At 33.0% G+C, this 24,644-nt stretch overlaps 1 pseudogene; it reads right to left on the bottom strand.

The window, feature by feature from the left end:
* LOC149265158 (uncharacterized) overlaps positions 1–24,644 on the bottom strand; it is a 49,091-nt pseudogene that overhangs the window by 18,038 nt on the left and 6,409 nt on the right.

The following is a 24,644-nucleotide window of genomic DNA, read 5'->3' as shown; positions in this document are numbered from 1 at the left end:
GAATCAAAAAGTTTAAAATTTTAAATAAATTATTGTTGTACGGAAAAATAATAGCTTTTATTAAATTCAGAATACGTTGATACCAACATGATCCACCAGTGATGAAAGTTGAGATATTAAAATGTGACTGGTGTTCACTAATACGGAGTTACTGTTGGTACGAGATAGTCAAGCTTCTTCCTTTTATGCAAAATTTAGTACAAATTCATAAGGAGCTCTTTTGTTTGGATTCATGTGTGTTCTTCGATTCATTTGGATTTCGTGTGTTTTATTAACATCATTGGATAGCCAAAGGGTTCAGAATTATTTTGATGTCATTCCTTTAACTCAAAACCTTTTAGTCACCGTCCACCATAATTCCGTGGTCTCACTAAAACTTTTAATAATAATAATAATAATAATAAATTAAACGTTTGAAAACAATGGTTATTAATATAGTGAGCGAATTAGTTCTGTTGCTACGATGCGAATTACATATCAATTTTTTTTAATATGGAGTCAGTTTTGTGAAGTGAAGGTTTCTAAATGTATTTTAATTTTAATTATGGAGATAGTGTATTTTATATTGGAATTGGGTTTTAATAATTTTGATTATTTAATAAATAGGTAGATAAGATTCGTAACATTTTTATGGAGGGATAAGCTTTTATGTCAATTTATATGTTTTACTTATAAAAATTGCAAGTTATGTTTTGGAGGAGTTATTTTTTATTAATAAATATGATCAATATATGCTTATAGACATCATAAAAATTAAAGAAAATAATAGGCGAATCCATACTTTATGTGTTTCTTTTCATATTCAAATGTGTTGTGCAAATAAAATAAAAATATAAAAGTTGTGCTTCCAACATTCACATATGCTTTTAAAATAAAAAATATATAATTATATGTATTTGTGATAATAAAATAAAATTGACATCATAAAAATTAAAGAAAATAATAAGCGAATCCATACTTTATGTGTTTCTTTTCATAGTCAAATGTGCTGTGAAAATAAAATAAAATTATAAAAGATGTGCTTCCAACATTCACATATGCTTTTAAAATAAAAAATATATAATTATATGTGTTTCTGATAATAAAATAAAATTATGAAAATTGTTGTGGGTAAAATTAAATAAAATTATGAGAGATGAGATTTTCACAATAAATCATGAGAGAGGTGCTTTTGGTACTTTTCACTTTTCACATGTTATGTGAAAAAAAAAAAATATATATATATTATAATAAAAAAGAATAAAATTATGTGCAAATAGATTAAAATTATACATTATAATAAACAATGAAAATAAAATAAATTTATGAGAGATATAAAAGTAATTATGGAAGATTTTCTTAAAACATGTGTAGATGTCAAATTTATTTATATACTTAAAACTATATTTTATAAAATATATATATATATATATATATATATATATATATATATATGTGTGTGTGTTTAAAAAAATAATTTTCATTTTAAATACAATATTTTAATCTCATTATTTCATCGACTCACGATCCGAATTCTATTTCAACACAAAACTTCACACAACTCAATAAGATTTCCTAGTTGTATTTTAGCTCTTCAAATTAGTATGTGAATTTGACCTTTTTAAAAAAGAGTGATACAAAGTCAAATATTCTTCCTTTTGTATGTGAAAACATTTATAAATAACGAAACCATCACATACCCCAACCACACCATGGTTTTATTACCATCGTTCATCAAACATCCCTTTTATTTAATAGTCCTCCCTAATTAATTAAGCAATCCCTTGGTCTTTCCATATTCCATAGAACCATAGTAGATTTCATCAATGCCAAATTTGAAGGAGAAGCCACTCTCCACCAATTTCTTGAACACAATGCTTACCTTTTTGGTATCTGGCATATCCTCAAGCTTGAACGTATACACACAAACATTCAATTGCTCAATATTTGTATATGAAAACATATCTAGAAAATAGGATAAGGAAATACATTACTAATAATGATACTCACTCAATTGGGTCATGGTATTGTGGATAGTGTATGTGTGTCTAGACAATAGGGTTGTCAGGATTATGCTTGGAGATTGGAATGTTTTTAGATTGAAATGCTTTTGTGCACAAATAGGGTTTGAAAATGTGAGGGCGGGGTGGGGCGGTTGGAACCCTAGCTACCCTGGCCCTCCGATTTCTACCTCCTATCATTGTCGTTAGAGGTTTTCCTTATTCTTTGTTTTGTGTTTTGATGAGGCCTGGTAATGCAACAAGAATATGCAACTCCGAGGGCTACCAACTTAAATTATACCCTCGGGGTTTGTACAAACTTAAGAGGTATCAAAACTATATATGTAGTACGAAATGTATCCTTTTTTCGTTGATTTGATATAATGGAACGAATATCATGAATTTCATAAATGGAAAGGCTTGAAATGAAAACCCTAACCTATAAAAGACAAGGAAATAAAATCTATTCTAGTTGCATAAAGTAAAGAGCATGAATCAACTTTAAATACTAACTAACTACAATTGCAGGAAGGTTAAAGATTGTACTGATTCCATAAATGAAATATGTTAGGCTACTTGTAGATGCAAATCAAGATTCTACTTATGGAATGTAAATCATTACTGTACTTGTAGAATGTGAAAAATTATTGGAAAAAGGAAAATTTATCTAAAGCGTACGACTGGAAAATCTCAAAACATAACTTAAAAAAATAGGTCTAATCTACTTGCATTGAATACCTTCCCTTCTTATCACTAATTTCAAGATATTTTAGCATTAGTGATAGAGACCTTACACATTGCATAAGAGAACAATCCTTGTGATGCAAATGTGGAAATCTATCTACTAGTTTAATTGTTGTTTTCTACTTACAGTGAAGGAAGGATGGGTCTAAAGTGCTCCCTGGTCATCCCCAACCGTGGATTCAAAGTTTAGAGGTCATTATTAAATCCTAAAATATAAAAATCAAGCTCTTAAAGAAAATATTTTCAAATTTAGACAATGTTACAGGATGCTACAAGACTGCTATACGATTGCTACATGATGCTATAAGATTTCCTTATTTTGCTACATGATTGGGTTTGTGAGAATTTTGCGGGTGGAAAAGGTGATAAAGGTTGGAAAGGGTATTTTAAGGTAGAATAAGGTTGTATGTTTTCATTTCCAATATTAGTAACCTTCAGGGGCCCATCTTGCACAAGGAGCAATGCACATGGTGGCCTTCAACAAACCAGAAATGTACTCTCGATGAACAATGTTTTGGAGGAGTTGTTGAGGTAGAAAAAAAGAGTTGGTGGTAGAATAAGGAGTTTAAATAAAAATTCTAGCCCTGAAAATCCACAATATCTCCTAGACACCACAAAATATTATGATTTTTATACTTGAAAAGACTAAATAACTAGTCTGCGAGCTAGTTTGTCCTCTAAGTTATCTCACCAATCACTGAGCAAATCGAATGTAAATGAGATGGGGTAAATTTTTATATTCAGTACAATATCTAGGACTCCAATACAAGGAAAATCACTCAAAAATACCCTTTTTATCATGTGCTAAAAAACAACAGAAAATTACTACAAAAGCTAGAAATTCAAGAATTAGTGACCTAGTTAACCTACCAAATTTCTAACCTAACCAAGTGAAAATTCCATGGGGTAAATTTTGTTATTAAACTGAGTATTTTTAGGAATCAAACAAAGTGTAATCAAATAAAAATTGCTTTGTTAAAATGTGCTAAAAAAACATAAAATTACTACTATTTTGCTACAAGAGACTTCCAGAAATTCTAGATTTGTGAACTAGTAAACCAATCCAAGTATATCCCTACTAGAAGTAAAAGTGGAGCTTCTAAATAAATAAAATTATACATAAAAATACTAAGAATTACATGCCTTTGGAGGAAAATTTGAATTGGTACTTATACGAATAGATGGGGAAGCATCCCCCTTGAAAGGAGGCACATTTCCCCTCCAAAATCTCTCTAAAATTGGATCTGGTTCCCAACACTAGAAATTTTCATTAAATGACACAAAATACATTCCTAGATTTTCTCAATCAGTGGAGCTCCACAATTTTTCAATAATTTCATTATATATTTTTCATGTATTATCTAATCTTGGTCCATCCTATAATAGGGAGCAAGTCCGTATACTACCTATATCAGAATTTACTCAATATTCTCTTAATATTTTGCAAAAAAAATAATATTAGACGCATAATATGAAATTACTTATAAACCTTCCTCAGAACATATTAAAGCTAAAAAAAATTATTAAGTGTAGAAGGAGATATGTAATATAAACTTTATGTGCCTAAGGAAGGTTAGATGGGCCTGAATTTGTTTCTAAATTGGAGGCCCATCATACCCCCTACTAAAATTGTTACTCATCCTCTGAGAAACCTACCCATATTCTTGCCTTGTTGTTCTTCTCTTATGCCTTAGATTACTTTTCTAATGTCCCACACTAATGTGGACGTAGCTTCCTCTACTAAATGGAACCCTACATGCTCTTTAATTTCTTCCTTTTGCTTTGGCTCAACTTTTATTTTGGCTCTTTTCCGTGTCCTTTCTTCTGATATTTTCTTTCATTTCTCCCCTATAAATCTCAAATTCTTCTTTTCTTATGTCCTCCTTCCATGGCTTCAATAAACATTTATCAGTATGAAACATTTAATTTTCCTTTTTCTTCAATAAGTTTTGGAGTTTTCTCTACACTTAAGATTTTTTTCTTAAGACAGGGGTATAATGAAAAAATTGTTTAGATTGTTTGAAATAGAGAATATATCATGCTCAACTAAAAAAAAATCAATTCCCCTTGTCATCATGCTTAGATAAACACCCATGCTACATTTTTTTATTCCCAACTTTTATCAGAAATTTACTAGAGGATGTACTTTTGACAAATTAAAGAGTTTCAAAGCCTTCTTGTCCACGGGTAGAAAAGGAAGATATGCACTTTCCCTTTCTCTCATGATTATTTCCTTGTTATTAGTGTTTGAGGGAAATTCTATCCACTGTTAAGCTTCCTGTAGAAACCTGTGATTTTCATGTAGCAATTTTGTTCTTTCTTGTAGCAGCTCTGTTCCTTCGTATAACAACTTTGTTTTCTCTTGTACCATATTTATTTTCAACCTTTCCATTTCCTTTGAATATTTCTATGCTTCCCAAGACTCTAGTGGTTGTTCTGGGTGAAATGTGCCTTCCTGTAGCAGACTCTCTCAATCCTGTAACAATTTGTTCTAATCCTATAACATTATATTTTGATCCTATAGCACACAACCTGAATCCTGTAGCAACTAATATTTGAATTCCAAGAAGTGGTGGGTCCACTTTTCTATTTATTTTTTGTTATTATTATTATTATTATTTTTCAAATTTTTTCTCCTTTTTCATTAGATGCAAAATAAACTGTATGTTTCTTGAGCTAACATAGCTAACCCCTAAGTACTTTTTGTACTCCATGATAACATCCAACTTTCTTAAGTATTTTTTCAATTTTATCTCATTTATCTCCCACACATGTGGGTGTCTTTTGGGTAAAAGTCAAATGAATTTATAAATAAGATCGAGGTTGCCTGTTATTAAATTTAGCTATAAAAGTCATTTCCTTCTCACACTTTTAATGTTTTCTCAAGCTAGAATAGTTTCAAAGGGTGAGGTTAAAGAGTTGCATACTTGTGCCTTACCATGCCTATTTTTCTTGTGTAGGATGTGGTTGTATATGAGGATGCTTCATTTTACTATCCTGAAGCTACATGTGATAATCTGTTGGAGGTCTTGTTGCTGATAGCCTTAACTCTGGAGGTAGTCTAGGTTTTTTGTTTGTTGTTGTTTCTCTTGCTTCACATCCCTTGCTAAAATATTGCTGCTGAGATGCTCATGATGTGAGTTTTTTAGCTGATGATCGACTTGTTGATGCTTTCATTAGGTTGTTGGAACATTGGTGAAGTTGTTGGAATTTCCTCTGAGGTACAAAATGTCTCTTTCACCAATTGTTTTTCATTGGATGAAATATTTTCATTACTGATTGAAGTTCCATGATTCATTTGATCAAAATATAGATGCCACCATGGATAAAAGTTTGTTGTTGGATATTAGCAGTGACCATGTAGTATCCTTGTAGAAGTTGTGTGGCTTCCAAAGATTAAGGAGATTATCCATCAATGCTTCACGATGGCCAATTCTTCATTCTGGTCCTTCCAAGTGCTTTTGACTGTGATCTTGGAGGGTTTGTGCAGACTGCTATAGGAGTGGGTTATTTCCTGTACTAATCACATAGACCCTCTTATGATCACAATAAAATTCATACAATACATCCAAAAACTTTGATAATTCATGTTAAACTCATGAACAAGGATTAGAGGCTTTCGTTGTGGTGAAAATAATTAGAGTGGTAAAAATGAGGTTTTCTTATGGACATAGATAATTATTTGTGTGAAGAAGTGAGTAAATGGTGTGGAGTATGGATGATGAGGTATGGTAAACCCATTTTTAATTCCCCCAAAGAAAACATAATATCTGAACTCTCTCTCTATGCCAATCACAATCCTGTAGCAATTTCTGTCAATCTTGTAGCACTATTGAACAATCATGTAGTGAAATTGTTTAATTCATATCTCTCAAATGGTAGATTATATTCACTTGAATTTTTTTTAGCATGTTTCCATCATTCTAATGCATCTCCCCATAAACAAGCTCAGCTAATGGATACACGAATATTGATAGAATTTGATGATGGTTGTAGGTGATGGCGACCAATTTCATGAAAAGTATGCACTGAAATTTGTTGAAATTTCTTGAGAATGTTAGTATAATCCCTATACATCTCCACATGAAACAACTCAGCCAATGGATTCATGAAATTTGAGATATAGTAAAAATAAAATTTTCCCTGTGTATTGTAGCAATGTTGTAGCAAAATAGAACTTTCTTACAGTAGTTTAGGACAACGAGGGAAATGGGTGGGAAATGATTAGGAACATCATAGAAATGGATGAGGGTGATGGATTTTCATGTCCTTGGTCCTTCTTCAGAAGTTTTCAAAGAAGGTGAGAAGCATAAGTTTGACAATTTTTGATTGTATGCTTGCCTCACTACTCATATATTTCTTTTTCTCTTTTTTATGGTGCTTGCCTATTTATTTTCCTTATGAAGTTGGAAGAGTACCTGCATGTAAGCACATAGAAGAAATTGGAACAAAAAAAAGATCTTATTCTTCAATTTTTTCCCTCTTTTTTATTTTTTGAGTTTTGTTTAGGCCTATTAGCTACCTCAATGAGGTTTTCAACTAGCAGGTCTGCCTAAGTGCCTCAAAGGAGGTTTGCACCTATGATTTTTTTCCTTTCTTTCTGTTTTTCTTTTCAACCCATTGGCCGCCTCAAGGAGGTTTTCAATCAGTGAGCCAATCTCAGGTGCCTCAAAGGAGGTTTTCAGCTGAGCTTTTATTTTGTTTCCTCTTATTTTATTTTCCCCTTTTTCCTTTTTTTTTTATTCCTCTTTGCTACTCTATTTGGAAAAAAAATATCTTTCAAGTATAGGAATACTTCCAATTGATCCATGTGCATAACAATATGATGGGTAAACTCACGTGTAGGCTCGAGATACGTGTGTTTACATGTACCTGAATATGAGAGACCAACTTTTTTGACTTTGATGATATTAAGAACTATTGAAAAAGAGAGTGGTAATCCACCTTGTTGATTTTTTGGAACCAAAGCTCATTATAATTGTGATTCCCTTGGTTCTCTTGCTTATATAGATAATCTTGTATGTCTTGTCCTTACATGAAATTCATATGTTCTTTTGTTTGCTTAATATTCTCTTGAACACAAAGAATCTAATGGTAAGCATAATGGAACTTTCTCAATCTTTGGTTATAATTTCGGGTTTTCATTAAGTGTAGTCCATGATTTTTTGGTCTCCTAATTCAAATCTTCTTATTTTGAATATTTTTCTTCAACGAAATCAAGATAATCTCTTGTTTGTAATACTATTCTCGATCTAAGATGAATACCATTCACATGAAGAGGAGTTGTTCGTAAGTATTGTACCTCAACATTGAAAGTGGGTTGAACTACGTCAATGTTCGAATTCAGAAATGGTGGTATAGCTAATTGAATGGGAGTGTAACTTTGATATGGATGTGGTTGAGGCTATGGTTCTCATGGAGTTGGATGGTAGGGATAACATGGAGTTGGGTATGCGGGATATTGAGGAAGGTATTGAGAATATTGTGGATTTCTCCCATAAGGTTCCAACCTTGTTGCCAAGATTGACTTTGGGGTTGAGATGGTCAAGGTTGACAAGGAAATGATGTGTTCTAACTACTTTGAGATGGATGTGCATAACCTTGAAATTGTAAATTACGTTCTTGCATCATACCAATTTGAATGGTGTGCTTGGTGCTACATAATAGAGTTGCTTTGGTGATTAAATTGCTCCATTGTCCTCCTCGTAAACTTCCTTCAAAATTGGTAATGATGGGAAATATTTAATAGCATGTGATTCTTCATGGATAACACAAATATCAACATCTCATTTTTGCTCAATTTTGCATTCTTAATATTTCTACTTGTTCACTTAGATTGCTAAGAATTTCTATTTTAAAAAGAAAAATTCCAAGTTCATCTTGACTTACCGATCGCAATTTTGATCTACATACTCTTGCCATTACTCTTGATATGCACTTGCATATTTCACAAATTTCTTAAAATGATAATTTGTATACATCACCTCTACTCATGAGATCAAGGAGATAAATCCACTCATCCCTAATTATTCTAAGTAATAGGGTTTTTAGTGTGTCAAATCCTAAATGATATAAATTTTCCCTCTTAACATTATGCATGCATCTCTCTATTATATCCTCAAGGCTCTCATCTTCTTGTTTATTAATTCTAAACATTTATTATTTAAGATCGTGATCTTTATATTTTTCTAGAAATATATTTTACATGTCATTCCATGATCTTATTGAATTAGTCCCTAAACTCATAAACCATTTTAGAGTGTACCCTCTAGTGTTTGCAGAAATAATCTCAAATTTTGAGTGTTTTATAAGAAGCCATACGATCTAAAAAGTATTTCAAATTAAAAGAGAAAGTTTTCTGGATCCTCTGACCTCATTCCATGGAATTTGGTAAGAAAATGTGGAAGGATGTTCTTCATGTGTATCCGTGCCTTGAATGGGATATCCAAGAGGATCTTCCTCATTGTAATCATCTCGACACATTTCTTCCACATTATCTGTCACCTATTCTTCTTCTACATAAAAATGGGGATGGTGATATGGTTGTTACTGCACCACGTGATCAAGTGGGGGTGTTTTTGTGTGACACCAAAAAGTGATGAGCCCCAGTATTGCAACAAGAAGGTCGCAACTCCCAGGGCTACCAACTTAACTTATCAACTCAGGATTCATACAAAATTAAGAGGTGTCAACACTACATGTGCAACATGTAATCTGTCCTTTTTTCGTTGATCTAATGAAATGAAATGAATGTCATGAATTGTAGAAATGGAAATCTTAACATATAAAAGACAAGGAAATCAAACCTATTCTAATTTCATAAAGTAAAGAGCATCAATCAACTCTAAAGACTAAGTAACTACAATTGAAGGAAGGGAAAAGACTATACTAATTGTAGAGATGAAGTATGTTAGCCTAATTGTAGATGCAAATCAATATTCTATTTGTGGAATGTAAATAATTACTCTACTTGCGGAATGTGAAAAAATGATTGAAAAAGGAAACTTTATCTAAAGTGTATGACTGGAAAATATGAGAACAAATCTTGAAACAATAGCTCTAATATACTTGCATTGAAGAGTTTCCCTTCTTATCACTAAGTTCATGATAATGTATCTTTATTAATAGAGTCCTTACACTTTCCATAAGAGAATAATCTTTGTGATGCAAATGTGGAAATTTGTCTACTAATTTTAATTGTTGTTTTGTACTTACAGTGAAGGAAGGATGGGTCTAAAGTGGTCATTGACCTCTCCAACCATGGATTCAAATTTTGGAGGTCATGATTCATTCCCAAGATTAAAAAATAAAGATCTTAAAGAAAATATGGTCAAGGTTAGACAGTGCTATAGGGTGCTATATGACTACTAAAAGATTGCTTCATGATGCTATATGATTACCCTATTTTGCTACAGGATTTGATTCTTGAGCATTATGAGGGTGGAAAAGGTGATATAATGGTGGGAAATGGTAGTGGAAGGTAGAAGAAGGTTGTATGTTTCCTTGCAAAGCTTAGTAGCATTTAGCGGCCCATGTTGCATAAGGAAAAATGCACACAATGGCCTATAAGAAATCATAATTGTACTCTTGGTGAACAATTTTTTGGAGGAGTTGTTGAGGTAGAAAGAAGGAATTGGTGGTAGCATAAGGAGTCTGAAGGAAAATGAAATCCACATTAGCACCTGCACACCACAAATATTATGATTTTTATACTTGAAAAGACTAAATACCTAGTCTGTCAGCTAATCTGTCCTCTAAGTTATCTCACCAATAACCAATAAAATCAAAAGAAAATGAGATGGGGTGATTTTTTTTCTTAATTAAGATTTAATAGTACTCCAATACTAGTGAAATCACTCAAAAATACACTTTTTAACATGTGCTAAAAATAGCAGAAAATTACTACTCCAAAAACTAGAAATTCAAGAACGAGTGAGCTAGTTAACTTACCAAATATCTAACCTAATCAAGTGAAAATTATATGGGATAAATTTTGTTATTAACTTGAATGGATTTAGGATTCAATCCAAGTTTAATTAACTTAAACTATCCTCATTAGCATGTGCTAAAAAATATCAGAAAATTAATACTATTTGTCTACAAGAGATTTCTAGAAATTCTAGATTTGTGAACTGGTAAACCAATCCAAGTAGCTCAATGATGAATATGGATTTTCAAAGATGTTATAAGGATTAATCATGCTTGTGAATCTGTAAATAACCTTCAAAACAAATCTTCAATAATTTAACCAATATGACCTATAACAAAAGAAGTATGAATAGTAAATGAAAGTAAGAGATGCAAGTGAAGAAGACATTCGAAGAAAATAAAGAATCTATACAAGTGGGATTTGAGGCTCCTAATATGTTCAAGCTCATGGATACTCAGAATCATATGAAGGAAACCAAGCTTTAGAAGCTAAAAATGGTACCAAATTTCATTATTTGAATTAATCTGAGTACATCCCTGCTAGAAATGAAAGTCGAACTGTTAAATAACAAGTGTTCTCCATAAGAAGACTAATAAATACATGCCCCTAGAGGAAAATTATAATTTTTACTTATACAAGTATATCGGTTAGCATCTTCCTTTAAATGAGGCAACCCTCCCCTTCAAAATACCTCAAAACATGGATATGGTTCCCAACACCAAGAATCTTCATGAAATTAGAAGGAACACATTCCTGGAGTTTCTCAATCATTGGAGCTCCATAATTTTTCAATAATTTCATAATATCTTGTTCATTTATTATGTCATTTTGGTTCATCTTGTTGTATAGAGGAAATCCCTATATTATCTTATTAGGAATTTACTCAATGTTATACAAAAATAAATAATATTAGGCACATAATATGAAATTATCTCTAAACATTCCTAAGAACATATTAAAGTTAAAAACAAATTATTAAGTGTAGAAGGAGAGATTTAATATAACCTTTATATGACTAAGAAAGGTTAGATGGGCCTTAATTTGTGTCTAATTTTGAGGGCCATCACATTTTCTAGCTCTTTTTGGTTCTCATTTGGAGGGAGTTTCACAACTCCTATCGGCGCTCTTTTGGCAGGAGTTTTGTTGTGTGTTGGAATTTTTTGTTGGGCTCATGCTTGTTTCTTGTTGTTGTTGCCTAGATTGTTGCTATCACTAGTTTGGAGCCCTGCTTTTCATTGTTGTTCTTGTTGTTTCTAGCTTATGTGGTCATCGTCATCTCCTTCAAGGATATCAACCTGACATCGAATGGGGGTTTCATTTTCCATCAGATGGTTCACTCTTGGTGGGTCAGGGTTGCTATCACTCCTCAGTTTCAGGTCTCTATTGCTTGTCGCTCTTCCAGGGATTCTCTAATGTTTCCGAGTTTCGTGTTTATCCCCTACTTATTATATTTGTGTTCGCCTCGAGGGATTTCTTTTTTATAGGATTTGTTTCCTTTACCCTGTATACTCAGGCTTTTTTTGACCAACCTTGAATGTTTGTATGCATGTTCTTAGGCTTTATTTTGATGTCTGTTTCAGGTTTTTGAGGGCTTATGTTCCTAGTTTATTTTGGGTTTTTTCAATATTTTGTCCTATTACATATTTATATATAACCTTTGGGTTTGGATGCCTAGTATGTTAATTGATCGTATGTAATGTGGTGTTATTTTGGAACATATGATACATGCATGAAAATGTAAACCTCCTTTTATCTAATAGAAAGTTGTTCTTTTTTCTTCTTGAAAAAAAGAATCCTTACAATAGGAGAAGGAAATACAATATTGACAATGATACCCACTCGGTTGGGAAATTGTATTGTTAATATAATTTTGACAGGTAATGTGCAAGATGTGGGACAAAGGTGTTGATGGCCCACACCAAATATCTTGAGTTGTTTCGTAGATCCTGGAATTTCTAGAAGATAAGTCACCTTCAATTCATTCTTTATACGTCCACCCAATAATATACTTCTTAAATGTACTAAAGAAAATCATAAAGCTTTCTAAGTAAGAGGAAATGCAAACCTAGGTCATGCATTGTAGCATGGATGGAGTAGCCCCAATGGAGTATCCTTGAAAGCTGTAATAGAAATCCATTTTAGAAAACAACTAGGAATGAAATTAAATATATCGAACTAAAAATAAATAAAATGATTCAACTCCAATCAGCCTAATGGATTGAATCAACTTAACTGGTGGCCAAACAAATGATATTTAAATTTAATCTTTTATTATTTGCTTTGAACTTGAAAATATGTTCAAATTATTTATTATTTTCATATCATCTGTTAGATGGTGTATAATACTAAGAATATTATACACAAGCCCAAATCCTGTCCATCAATTTATTGAAAAATTGAAATTCCTCAATCCCACGTCTATAAGTTGAAATAGATATATGCCTATTGGCATAACGACGTGTTTTGTTGGTGGTCAGATTAGGGAAAATAATCCATCACGAACGAAATTCATTATTCGTTCTATTCTATCTATTCAATTGTTATGTGTAACTGAAGTATGGAAAAAAAAAAATCTCCACTTAATATATATTATGCGTGAAGCGCAGTGAACAGGATTTCCTGTTTTTCCCGTGCAAGACATTGGAAAATTTTATTTAATATGAAAAATGGGTATTAAAATCATCGCACAAAAGGAATGCAACCATACATAATAGTTAGGGTTTAATAATTTATTGACGATTCCAATGTATATTAAACTCAGTGCAGGGAAGGAGTGCAACCATATAGGAAATGATCCCTTTCAAACATGAGCATGTATAATTTAGCTAGGAATTATATCAGGTGAAAGTTCAAGAAATATTTGAGGTTTAATAATTTATAAAAAATTCCAATTAATATTAAAGTCTGTGCAGTAAAGGAGCACAAACATATAATATATTTAGATGAGAGTTCAAAAAATAATTAGGGTTTAATCATTTATCAACAATTCTACTACAGCTACAGTAATCCTTTTATTTATAAGTTAACTATTTATACAAATTTATTTGTTACAATATAATTAAAACTTTCAGTACTTTGCCTCTTGACAAAAAAATTTATGGTTACAAACATGATATTCTTTCGGGATAATTAAAACAATTATGATATATGTGATATGAAGAAATAACATTATGACGTTATTTATCATATGTGATATGAAGAAATAACATTATGACGTTATTTATCATGAAAATTAAAATGGTTGAATCAATAACATTATTTTGATAAATACAAACTATTAATTGTTTCAATATTCTCTACTTTGTGGCATTAATTATTTCAGTCTTATGAACTTTGTGTTAATTATCATTCAAATATTTTAGCTTATTCTTTTGTGGTGTATGATTTTTATATATAGATTCTAAATATTTTTAGTATGGGAGTTTATTCTTTTGCACTGTAGTTTTTTATAGCTAGGGATGTTATCTAAATATTTTAATTTTATGTGCAAGAATTTAATATTATATAAGTGTGTCATTTAAAGATATTTTTGTATTGCAGTTTATTCTCTTGAAGTGTATTTTTTTTATAACTAGAAATGTTATATAAAAATTTTAATTCTATGTGCAAGAATTTAATATTATATAAGCATGTGGTTGATATAGGCATATCAACATATATCAATAATATTTATTAATATAGTTGTGATCACTGTTAAATTTTTAAAAACATATAATTTCTATTCGTATCAAGTAAATTAAATCAATCTTTTAAAACTTATAAAAGAAAAATTTATCATATTATTTATCTATATATATATATATATATATATATATATATATATATATATATATTTTATAAGTATAGTTTGTATATTTAATTAACTATATATATTCATATACTTTTTAAAAATATAGTTTATATGTTTAATTATTTAATTTTTTATTGTTTAAAATAAATAAAAAATAATTAATAATTATATTCTTTATATATCATTGATACTACAAAAGATTTGATGAGGTGTTTTCCATAATACTTCTTCATAATAATAATTTTTATATTTTAATAAATGTAAAAATGTTCATAAATATTTTTAATAAAATCTCAATATATAAAGAAAAGCTATGGGAATAATCCATTGATATTTATTTAACTATAAATAATGAGTATATATTAAAATATTAATAATTAATTTAATAATTTGTAAATAAAAATGGCTTTTTCTATAATTTACTATTGGAATAACATTAATATTTTAATTACATCTAACCTTTTTCATGGTACACAAAACATATAAGAAAATAAAGCATAAATTAGTGCTATAAAATTAAAATTATTTGGTATATGTTGTAAGATACCATTTAACAAAAAATCACAAAGAATGTACTTTAACTCATCGGTTTTTTAATTATTTTATTTTCAAATCATATATATTATAAATATACTCATTACACTTTTTTTTTATGTTTGAACATAAAAGGCGAAGAACTTAAACAAAATTTAGTCAATCAAAAAAGCATTACAAATAATTTAATTAAAACATCCATTGCAAGGAATGAGAAATGTAAATAGCTCAGTAATGATTATACAAATAATTTATATCTAAAAATCAAACGTATTATTTAATGTTAATATTTATAATGTCTTATTAGTCCTGGCTTTTAGTAGGGTTATAGTGATTGATGATCGTTGACTGCCAATTAATTTATTCTTTTGGCCACATTGTTTTCACTGTCTATGTAAATTTAAGCAAAGTTTTATGTGTGAAATTTGATTCATTTTAATTTTAAATGAAGATTTTGGGTGATAAAACATTCCACCGGTTATTGAAATCTTCACTTGTGCCAATGCAACAAGGTTGGGGCGATGCTATGTTATCCAAAGTCTGGTTATTTTATACAAAGTCAGGCTATTTTATCCATGTTATGGCAAATGTTTTTAATATCGAAAGTTTTCTTGTGCAAAAGATTTTTATATCCAAACAATTTTAGAACCTGACAATTCACTGCGACATGGCTCTCTGTATGCATGCAGCTCTGGTGTCGTTTGCAGGTGAGCAAGCCTATTTCACTCTAGTGTTGTCTGCAGCCAAGCAAGCCGATTTCTTATCCATCCTGAGGTTGATTATTTCTTTCAACCATCTCATGGGTTCTATCGTCCCACCAAGCAAGCATAATCTCTACCTCAAAGAAATGGATGCAAGCATAAGTTCAACCTCAAAGTAATGGATGCACAAAGAAATGGATGCAGAGCTAGTATTGTGCATCATAGTTCAGTTTCTATGAATTTATGAACTTTTATTTGTATTCACTTTTCCATATACAAATTGCTTTGTCATGTTTGTACATAGGAAATTCTTCATTTGAAAATCAAGCAGAAAGGATTGAAAGAGATTGCTTGAGTTTTTTTCTAAAATAACCAAAAATAGGATTTTTGTTTAATTTAAGATTTAAATACCACTTGCTTTATTTGAACAGGGAAAAAATCTACCATCTTTGTTGAGAACTGTAACTCTATTCAGATGTCATCACCTGAAACATAGAATGGTAGGTCTATTGGTGCTTATAGATCTATCTGTCTGTCGCTTCTATAGTGTGGTCTGTGGTCCGGATTGAGAAGAACTCTAGAGAAGAACTCTCAAATGGGTTTTGGAACTCAACCTGAAACATGCACCTTATTTTTAGCTCTTGTCAATGGTGCTTATGTAACACCTTTATTGTCATATCTATTATCGACTCTACACCACCTATGCTAGTGGTTAAGCATCCCGATTTGATCCACAACTCAACTTGGAATTGTCGCTCGATTGGGTAAACTAGTAGATCATTAGCTTTCTTATTAACCATAATATAAAGATTTGTATGGATCTGGGTCTTGATATCTACTCGGATTTGTAAGAGGGGGTGCTACTATGGGGTCTAGGAATGGAAGGGTTCGGGAACAAGGTCAGCTCATCCATGTGATTCCCAAACATTTCATTTCTTTCTCCCCCTATCTGATGAAGCAACAACCCCATAATTTGTCACAACATCATTGACTCCTACTTCATATATATCAACAACTATTGTGGGAAAGTTGGGACCGAGCTCAAGGGAGTTGGGAATGGAACGAGTAGCTCTCGTTATGCTATTGGTGGTGGATATTAATAGTTCTACTGATGTGGGGTCTGGGTTTTATTCTGGATCTAGAGTTTCTCGGTTGTTGCTGGAGTAATCTGATTCGAATGGAATGTGCGGTAGATTTATTAGAGAAAATGGCCACAACAAGAAAATTCAAGAGAGAAAATGGAAGTGATGGGCCTATCACCTTGCAACTACTCGGTTGTTGCTGGAGTAATCTACTTCGAAAGAAATGGAGCAACTTACGAACCTGTTTCCCTGCAACCATTTAGTTGTTGCGGGAGTAATCTACTTCGAATGGAACATGGGGCAGCTTTATTAGAGAAAATGGTAGCAACAAGCAAATTCAAGAGAGAAAGTGGCAGTGATGGACGTGTCAGTGCTAGAGTAATCTTCTCCGAATGGAATGGAGTAGCTTTACTAGAGAAAATGTGAGCGACGAGCACAAAATGGAAATGATAGCTATAATGGACACACACAGATGGACAAGATGTCAATGGCCTTGGGAACATGCATGTCAATGTTCTGCTAGTGTGGATAGGTGGTCATAGGATGGCCCCATGTGGTGCTATATTTCTACAGGTGTGTCGTATGATATCATGTGTCGAACTATAATTATCTTATTTAAAATTTTAATTTGTTTAAAACAAAACCTAAAATTTGTTTTAAAAATATGTATAAAAGTGATCAAAACATTTGTAACTTTTTATCTAAATGTAATTATCATATTTTTCATTTTATTGAATATGCCATGGTTAAAAATACCTCACGGTAAGCTGTTGTTTTTTTAAGGCTCTACGCTATGGTACTGACGAGTGTCAAATGGCCATTGTCAAATGCCTTATGCTTGGTTTTTCTGGCTCTACGCTATGCTAATTACCATTTGAAAAGGGTTAAATGCTAATTCATTGCAAATACATCAGTTAATTTTTGCATGAGCTATTTAATAGACTTCTATTATATACTGGTTCTTCATCTCTGGTGGATGGCTTATGTTGGGTCCCTATAATACTACTGCTTACCCCATTACTATTGTAGTTATACCCCTTATTTATATTGTTGTGCCCCTATTACCCCCATATTGTTATTTCTGTGCCCCATAGAATCCCTCTATTGTTATTTTTGTGGCTTTATATTATTATTGTTTGGTTGGCTGGATTATATTGTGACTCCATAGACTCCTATATATAGAAAGGAGGTTTTGTTATTTGAATCATCCAAGAATTGTTTATTTATGTAATGTAAAGGAGGTTGCCCCCTCGAAGAGGCTGAATTCTAAGGCGTTGATCTATCTTTTCTATCTTTTCTTGAGTTGGTTTCATAACATTTGGTATTAGAGCTTTGGATTATAGGGTTTCGCTGCTCCAAACAGGTCATCGTGGTATTTTCGCTATAACCTTTTTCTATGACGTTTCAGAAGTTGCAAAAAAAACCCATTTGAGAAGAAATAGCGCTGAACCTTGGGTCCGAATTTCAGAACTTTTTGCGCGACATTTGCGGAGATATGATCTGAGGAAGTTGGTCTTTTTGGAGACTCCTGAATTACATTCAAAACAGGTGACCTCGGGAAAATCGTCATAACTTTCTCTCTGGGAATCAGATTGAAATTTCGTAAGAAGGTATAGAAAGAGGACGGACTGTAGTTTCTTGTATATCTGTTTCAGAACCAAATATCGAAAATTGTACACGTGGCACTTCATACAACTTCGCTCTTCTGGAAATGTCTATAATCAGGTCATCTTGGGAGATTGTGCATAACTCTTTCTTGGAGAATCCAATTTGGATCAGACTGGTGGCATTGGAAAGAGGACACAGAGGGCTACTAAAGGTCACAAATTCAGAACTAGATGATTGGAAAGTACAGAGATACATCAGAGGCAATATCGAGCTCCTACAAAGTGAAAAAAGGTGTGTAGATTCTTTTAAATTTTTGCTTAAGCTTGGTTTGAAAATTTATTTTGAAGGAATTCAAAGGGCATAGTAGAGCATTATTATCGGTAACTGATGCCCCGAGGAAAGAAAATGCAAACACCTAGTAAGGAACCTGAAAGCTCTAGCATGACTCATGAAGAAGAGGAAGAAATGCTACATGATATATCAAAATTACAAGAACAAGTGCAACAAATGTCACGCTCACAAAAGTTAACAGAAGCTAAGATAAATGGCGTGGAAGCTAAGATTAATGGCATGGAAGCTAAGATTGACAATTTGAAGATAGATTTGAACACAAATTTGAAGACAGGCATGGCAGATTTGAAGACAGATTTGACAAATTTTCTACAAGAAATACTTACTAATGGTGAAAAGGTAGTAAAGGAAACTCATGATGAGAACAAAAGAAATGTTAATCATGATTCCATAGACGCTAATGTTGGATCGAAGAATCACCATATTCCAAAAATCGATATGAGGAAGTTTGATGGCAAGGATCCCGCCACATGGATATTACAGATGGAGCAATTCTTCGATCTCAATAATGTGCAAAATGCACAAAAGGTACGTATGGCAACTGTATATTTGGAACCAAATCAGTTTGTATGGTATCAATGGCTTTGTTCTCGTAAACAATTTATCACTTGGGCAATTTTTACGGAAGAATTGATAGCACATTATGAGGATACAAAAAGCAACACTTTTTTTAGCCAATTGATAAGTCTCAAACAAAAGGGTTCAATAATGGAGCACATTGAGGAGTTCCAAAAATTGAACATAAGGGTAAAAGATATTCCAGAGGAGCATAGGATTGATGTGTTCATAGGGTCTTTAAAGGATAATATCCAACATGATGTTCGCCTTTGGGAACCTGATTCATTAGAGAAGGCATTCAGGTTAGCAAGAAAAATGGAAAGCAAAATTATGGCAACTAGGAAGCATACCACTCACAACTATAAAGACGGAAGTGTTGTTGCCCCTAGTCTTCCACAACCTACAAGGTTGACACCACAACAATTGGAAGAAAAAAGAGCAAAAGGGCTTTGTTACAGTTGTGATAGCAAATACACAAAAGGTCATAAGTGTGCTGAGAAGAAATTATTCTACATAGATTGTGAAGAGGAAGAAGAAAAGGAGCAAGAAAGGTCAAAAGAAGAGGATATACTCCAGGAACAAAGCCTAGATGAAGAACAAATAAATCCGACCATATCTTGTAATGCATTGGCGGGAATTACCACTCCTCAAACCATCAAGATAGAAGGACAAATCAAGAAGAAAAAGGTAATAGTGTTGATTGATTCAGGAAGCACCCACAATTTTATTCATTGTAGGGTAGCAAAAGAATTGAATTGCTTCCTATATCCAGCACCAGAGTGTCAAGTGATGATTGCAAATGGAGGAACAATAAATTGAAGTGCCATAATATCAAGCTATCCATGGGAGAATATGTATTGACTAGCCTAATGCTTTCCATTCCAATGGGAGGTGCTGATGTTGTACTAGGAGTCCAATGGCTACAATCCTTGGGTACAATAGCTTTTAATTTTCAAGAACTTTTCATCAAATTTTCTACGGAAGGAAAGGAAGTTGAATTAAGGGGTATTGCAGGGAAACCAGGAAGGATAATCAGCTCTAATGGCATGACAAAGCTTCTAAAAAAGGAGCAAAGAGCTGTAATTGCACAATTATGTTCGCTAGATGTTTCCACATTGGAATCATCTATTTCTCCAGATCTCCAAAAATTCCTGGACAATCATTCCAAGGTATTTGAGACTCCCAAAGGTCTCCCACCTATGCGTGATCATGATCATGCTATTCATCTGATTCCAGGAAGTGTTCCTCCAAACATCAGGCCGTACAGATATCCCTATGTCCAAAAAAGTGAAATTGAACGTATGGTTGCAGAAATGCTAGAGGCTGGTATAATTCAACCGAGTCAAAGTTCTTTCTCAGCTCCAGTAGTATTGGTGCACAAGAAGGATGGATCATGGCGCATGTGTCCGGATTATAGGGAGCTCAACAAGCTCACTATTAAAGATAAGTTCCCCATTCCTGTCATTGATGAATTACTGGATGAATTGCATGGATCAATTTACTTCACCAAGTTGGATCTTCGTTCGGGATATCATCAAATCAGAATGAAGATTGAAGACATTCCGAAAACGGCATTTAGAACTCATGAGGGTCATTATGAATTTTTGGTCATGCCTTTTGGCCTTACCAATGCACCTTCAACATTTCAAGGTTTGATGAATTCAATTTTCAAACCATTCCTTAGAAAATTTGTGTTAGTATTTTTTGATGATATACTAATCTACAACAAGTCTTGGAAGGATCATGTTGAACATGTTGACAGGGTGCTACAACTATTGGAGGAGAAACAATTATATGCAAAAAGATCCAAATGTTTCTTTGGAGTCCAGGAGGTGGAATATTTGGGTCATATTGTATCTCATGAAGGAGTTAAGGTAGACCCTAGCAAAATTAAAGCCATTAAGGAATGGAAAATCCCCACATCCATAAAGCATCTGCGAGGATTTCTTGGGTTGACAGGGTATTATCGCAAGTTTGTTAAGAATTATGGGAGAATAGCAGCACCTCTAACAACATTATTGAAGAAAGATTCATTTTCATGGACTCCGGAAGCAACAAAGGCCTTTGAACATCTTAAAGAGGCAATGTGCCAAGCACCGGTCTTAGCTACACCGGACTTCACAAAAACCTTTATTGTGGAATGTGATGCTTCAGGAAATGGAATTGGTGCTGTTCTAATGCAAGATGAAAGACCCATTGCTTTTGAAAGTCGTCCAATCAAGGGAAAGTTTTTAAGCAAAGCTATTTATGAGAAGGAAATGTTGGCAATACTCCATGCACTTAAGAAATGGCGACCCTACCTAATGGGAAGACACTTCAAGGTAAAAACGGATCATGATAGCCTTAAATACTTTTTAGAACAAAGATTATCCTCTGAAGAGCAACAAAAGTGGGTCACAAAGATGTTGGGTTATGACTTTGAAATCATCTACAAAAAAGGGAAGCAAAATGTGGTGGCAGATGCACTCTCAAGAAAGGATGAGGATGTGGAAGCATTGTTGTGTGCCATTTCTATTATCCAACCAGATTGGATAAACGAAGCAAGGGAGGAATGGAAGAATGACGAAGAAGTGTGGGCACTTATTCGAAAGCTACAACAAGATTCCAGTACTTCTGATACATTTAGCTGGCAAAATGATTCGTTATGGTACAAAGATCGCTTATACCTCTGTAAGAATTCCCAGCTAAAACAAAAGATTCTTATGGAATTGCACACTTCTCCCTTAGGAGGGCACTCAGGATTTTTAAAAACTTACCACAGGGTTAAGAAGGAATTTTTTTGGGATGGCCTTAAATCAGATATTCAAAAGTTTGTGGCGGAATGTTTGGTTTGCCAACAAAATAAAGTTGAAACAATTAAGACACGGGTCTATTACAACCTTTATCCATTCCAAGCCAACGTTGGGAGGAGGTTTCAATGGATTTTATCACAGGTTTACCCAAGTCTGAGGGAAAGAGTGTCATCATGGTGGTAGTTGACAGACTTACCAAGTATGCACACTTTTGTGCATTATCACATCCATTTAAAGCCAGTACAGTTTCTACTGCATTTATGGAAACAGTTCAAAAGCTACATGGAAACCCAAAGATTATTGTAAGTGACAGAGATCCCATTTTCACTGGAAATTTTTGGACAATTATTTTCTTGTCTTGGTACTCAGTTAGCTCATAGCTCATCTTATCATCCTCAATCTGATGGGCAAACTGAGATAGTAAACAAATGTTTGGAAGGATATCTTCGTTGCTTTGTATCTGATAAACAGACACAATGGGTCAAATGGTTGCCTCTGGCTGAATGGTGGTATAACACTTCCTTCCATACAACAACAAAAATGACCCCATTTATGGCACTTTATGGGTATCAACCACCATCCATCACATCATATTTAAGAGAAAATTCTAAGGTTCAGGCAGTGGAACATCACATCGAACATCAACAACAAGTCCTCCAACTCTTAAAGGATAACCTCGTGTTGGCACAAAATAGAATGAAACAACAGGCAGATCAACATCGCAGTGAAAGAAGTTTTGATGTAGGTGATTGGGTATTCCTACGGCTACAACCATATAAGCAAATGTCCCTAAAGCAAGCTAAGAAGGATAATAAATTATCACCAAAGTATTATGGTCCGTACAAGGTGTTGCAAAAGATTGGTACTATGGCATACAAATTGGAGCTTCCTGCAGCTTCTCGATTGCACCCAGTTTTCCATGTTTCATGTTTAAAGAAGGTTATAGGTGACAAGCTCCCAATTCAAACAATATTGCCAGAACTTGACGAGGAAGGAAAAATTATATTGGAACCGGAAGCAGTCACAGAAACAAGAACTCGACAGCTACGAAATCGATCAATTTCAGAGTATCTTATCAAGTGGAAGAACTTATCCGCTGAAGATTCCACATGGGAGGATGAGAATTTTATGCAGAAGTATCCAGAACTACTCAAGCATTGAGGACAACACTTTTTTGAAGGAGAGGGGCATGTTGGGTCCCTATAATACTAGTGATTACCCCATTACTATTGTAGTTATACCCCTTATTTATATTGTTGTGCCCCTATTACCCCCATATTGTTATTTCTGTGCCCCATAGAATCCCTCTATTGTTATTTTTGTGGCTTTATATTATTATTGTTAGGTCGGCTGGATTATATTGTGACTCCATAGACTCCTATATATAGAAAGGAGGTTTTGTTATTTGAATCATCCAATAATTGTTCATTTATGTAATGTAAAGGAGTTTTCCCCCTCGAAGAGGCTGAATTCTAAGGCATTGATCTATCTTTTCTATCTTCTCTTGAGCTGGTTTCATAACAGCTTACTTTTTTTTATTGAGTTCTTTTTTGTATGAGCTATTTAATAGACTTCTATTATATATTGTTTTTTCATCTCTGGTGGATGGCCTACTTTTATTTTTTTTTGTATTTTTATTTTCTATTGTATAATGGCCATGTGTAGAGGGCACAATACATATTCCCCATAGAATCACAACGAGCATAAAGTAGTCAACCATGAGCACCTTAGAACTGGGGTAGAAGCCTCCATCTTCTCTAGTGAGGTCCATGGACAAACCAAATCCCATCCATACTGGAATAGAAGTCTGATATGAATAACTTGTATGCTCATTCAGACATGGGAATCATTCTGACATAGGAAATAGGGAGGTGACTAATCATTCAACCTTCAGATTTCAAAAGAGTACGTAAGGAATATCATCTGTTTCTTTTTTTTCTTTGTAATTACCTCTACATTGACACTGTAACAAAGTTTTTGTATTGCAGGTTGTGCCATGAACACCATATGGTGATTTGGACACAACATTTTTATTTATGTTGGGTTAGGTTGCCACGTGTATATTTTGTCTCCATTACTCTTTTCCTATCTTATATATGTCACAGGCCCTTCTGGATGGAGTGATTATTAGTTAATGAGCTTCTTAAATTATCTATAACTTCTCTTAATATTTGTTTGTATATGTATTCAGTATATAAATATTTAGCTATAGATTTAGTCTCACTCTTTGTTGTCTTATGTTCACATTTATCATCTTAAGGTTGGAGGTAAGGTAGATATCGGGGCAATCCTTTCCTATTTAACAGAGTTAAACTGCACAATCACAATTTGGCTCTCTAATTTGTATGCCTTAATGTATTCTTTTATTGTGCCGTAATATACCATTCATTTTTCAAAAATAGAAAAGCCCTTATTTCCAACAAATCACATCCAGCTCAAAGGGATTTTGTATAATTATCTCTACCAACTAGGGTTAGTTGATGTAACTACCCAACTAGGGTTATTTTGTTTAACTACCCTCAGTTGTGTCGTCTCCCTCAGAGTCATTCGCTCTCAAGATGTTACATTGTGAAAT

Source organism: Pinus tabuliformis, chromosome 6 (genome assembly GCF_031772625.1).
Source record: "Pinus tabuliformis cultivar Carrire ecotype Pingquan chromosome 6, CPIR1, whole genome shotgun sequence".
NCBI lineage: Eukaryota > Viridiplantae > Streptophyta > Pinopsida > Pinales > Pinaceae > Pinus > Pinus tabuliformis.
This window is presented reverse-complemented; position numbering and strand designations above follow the sequence as displayed.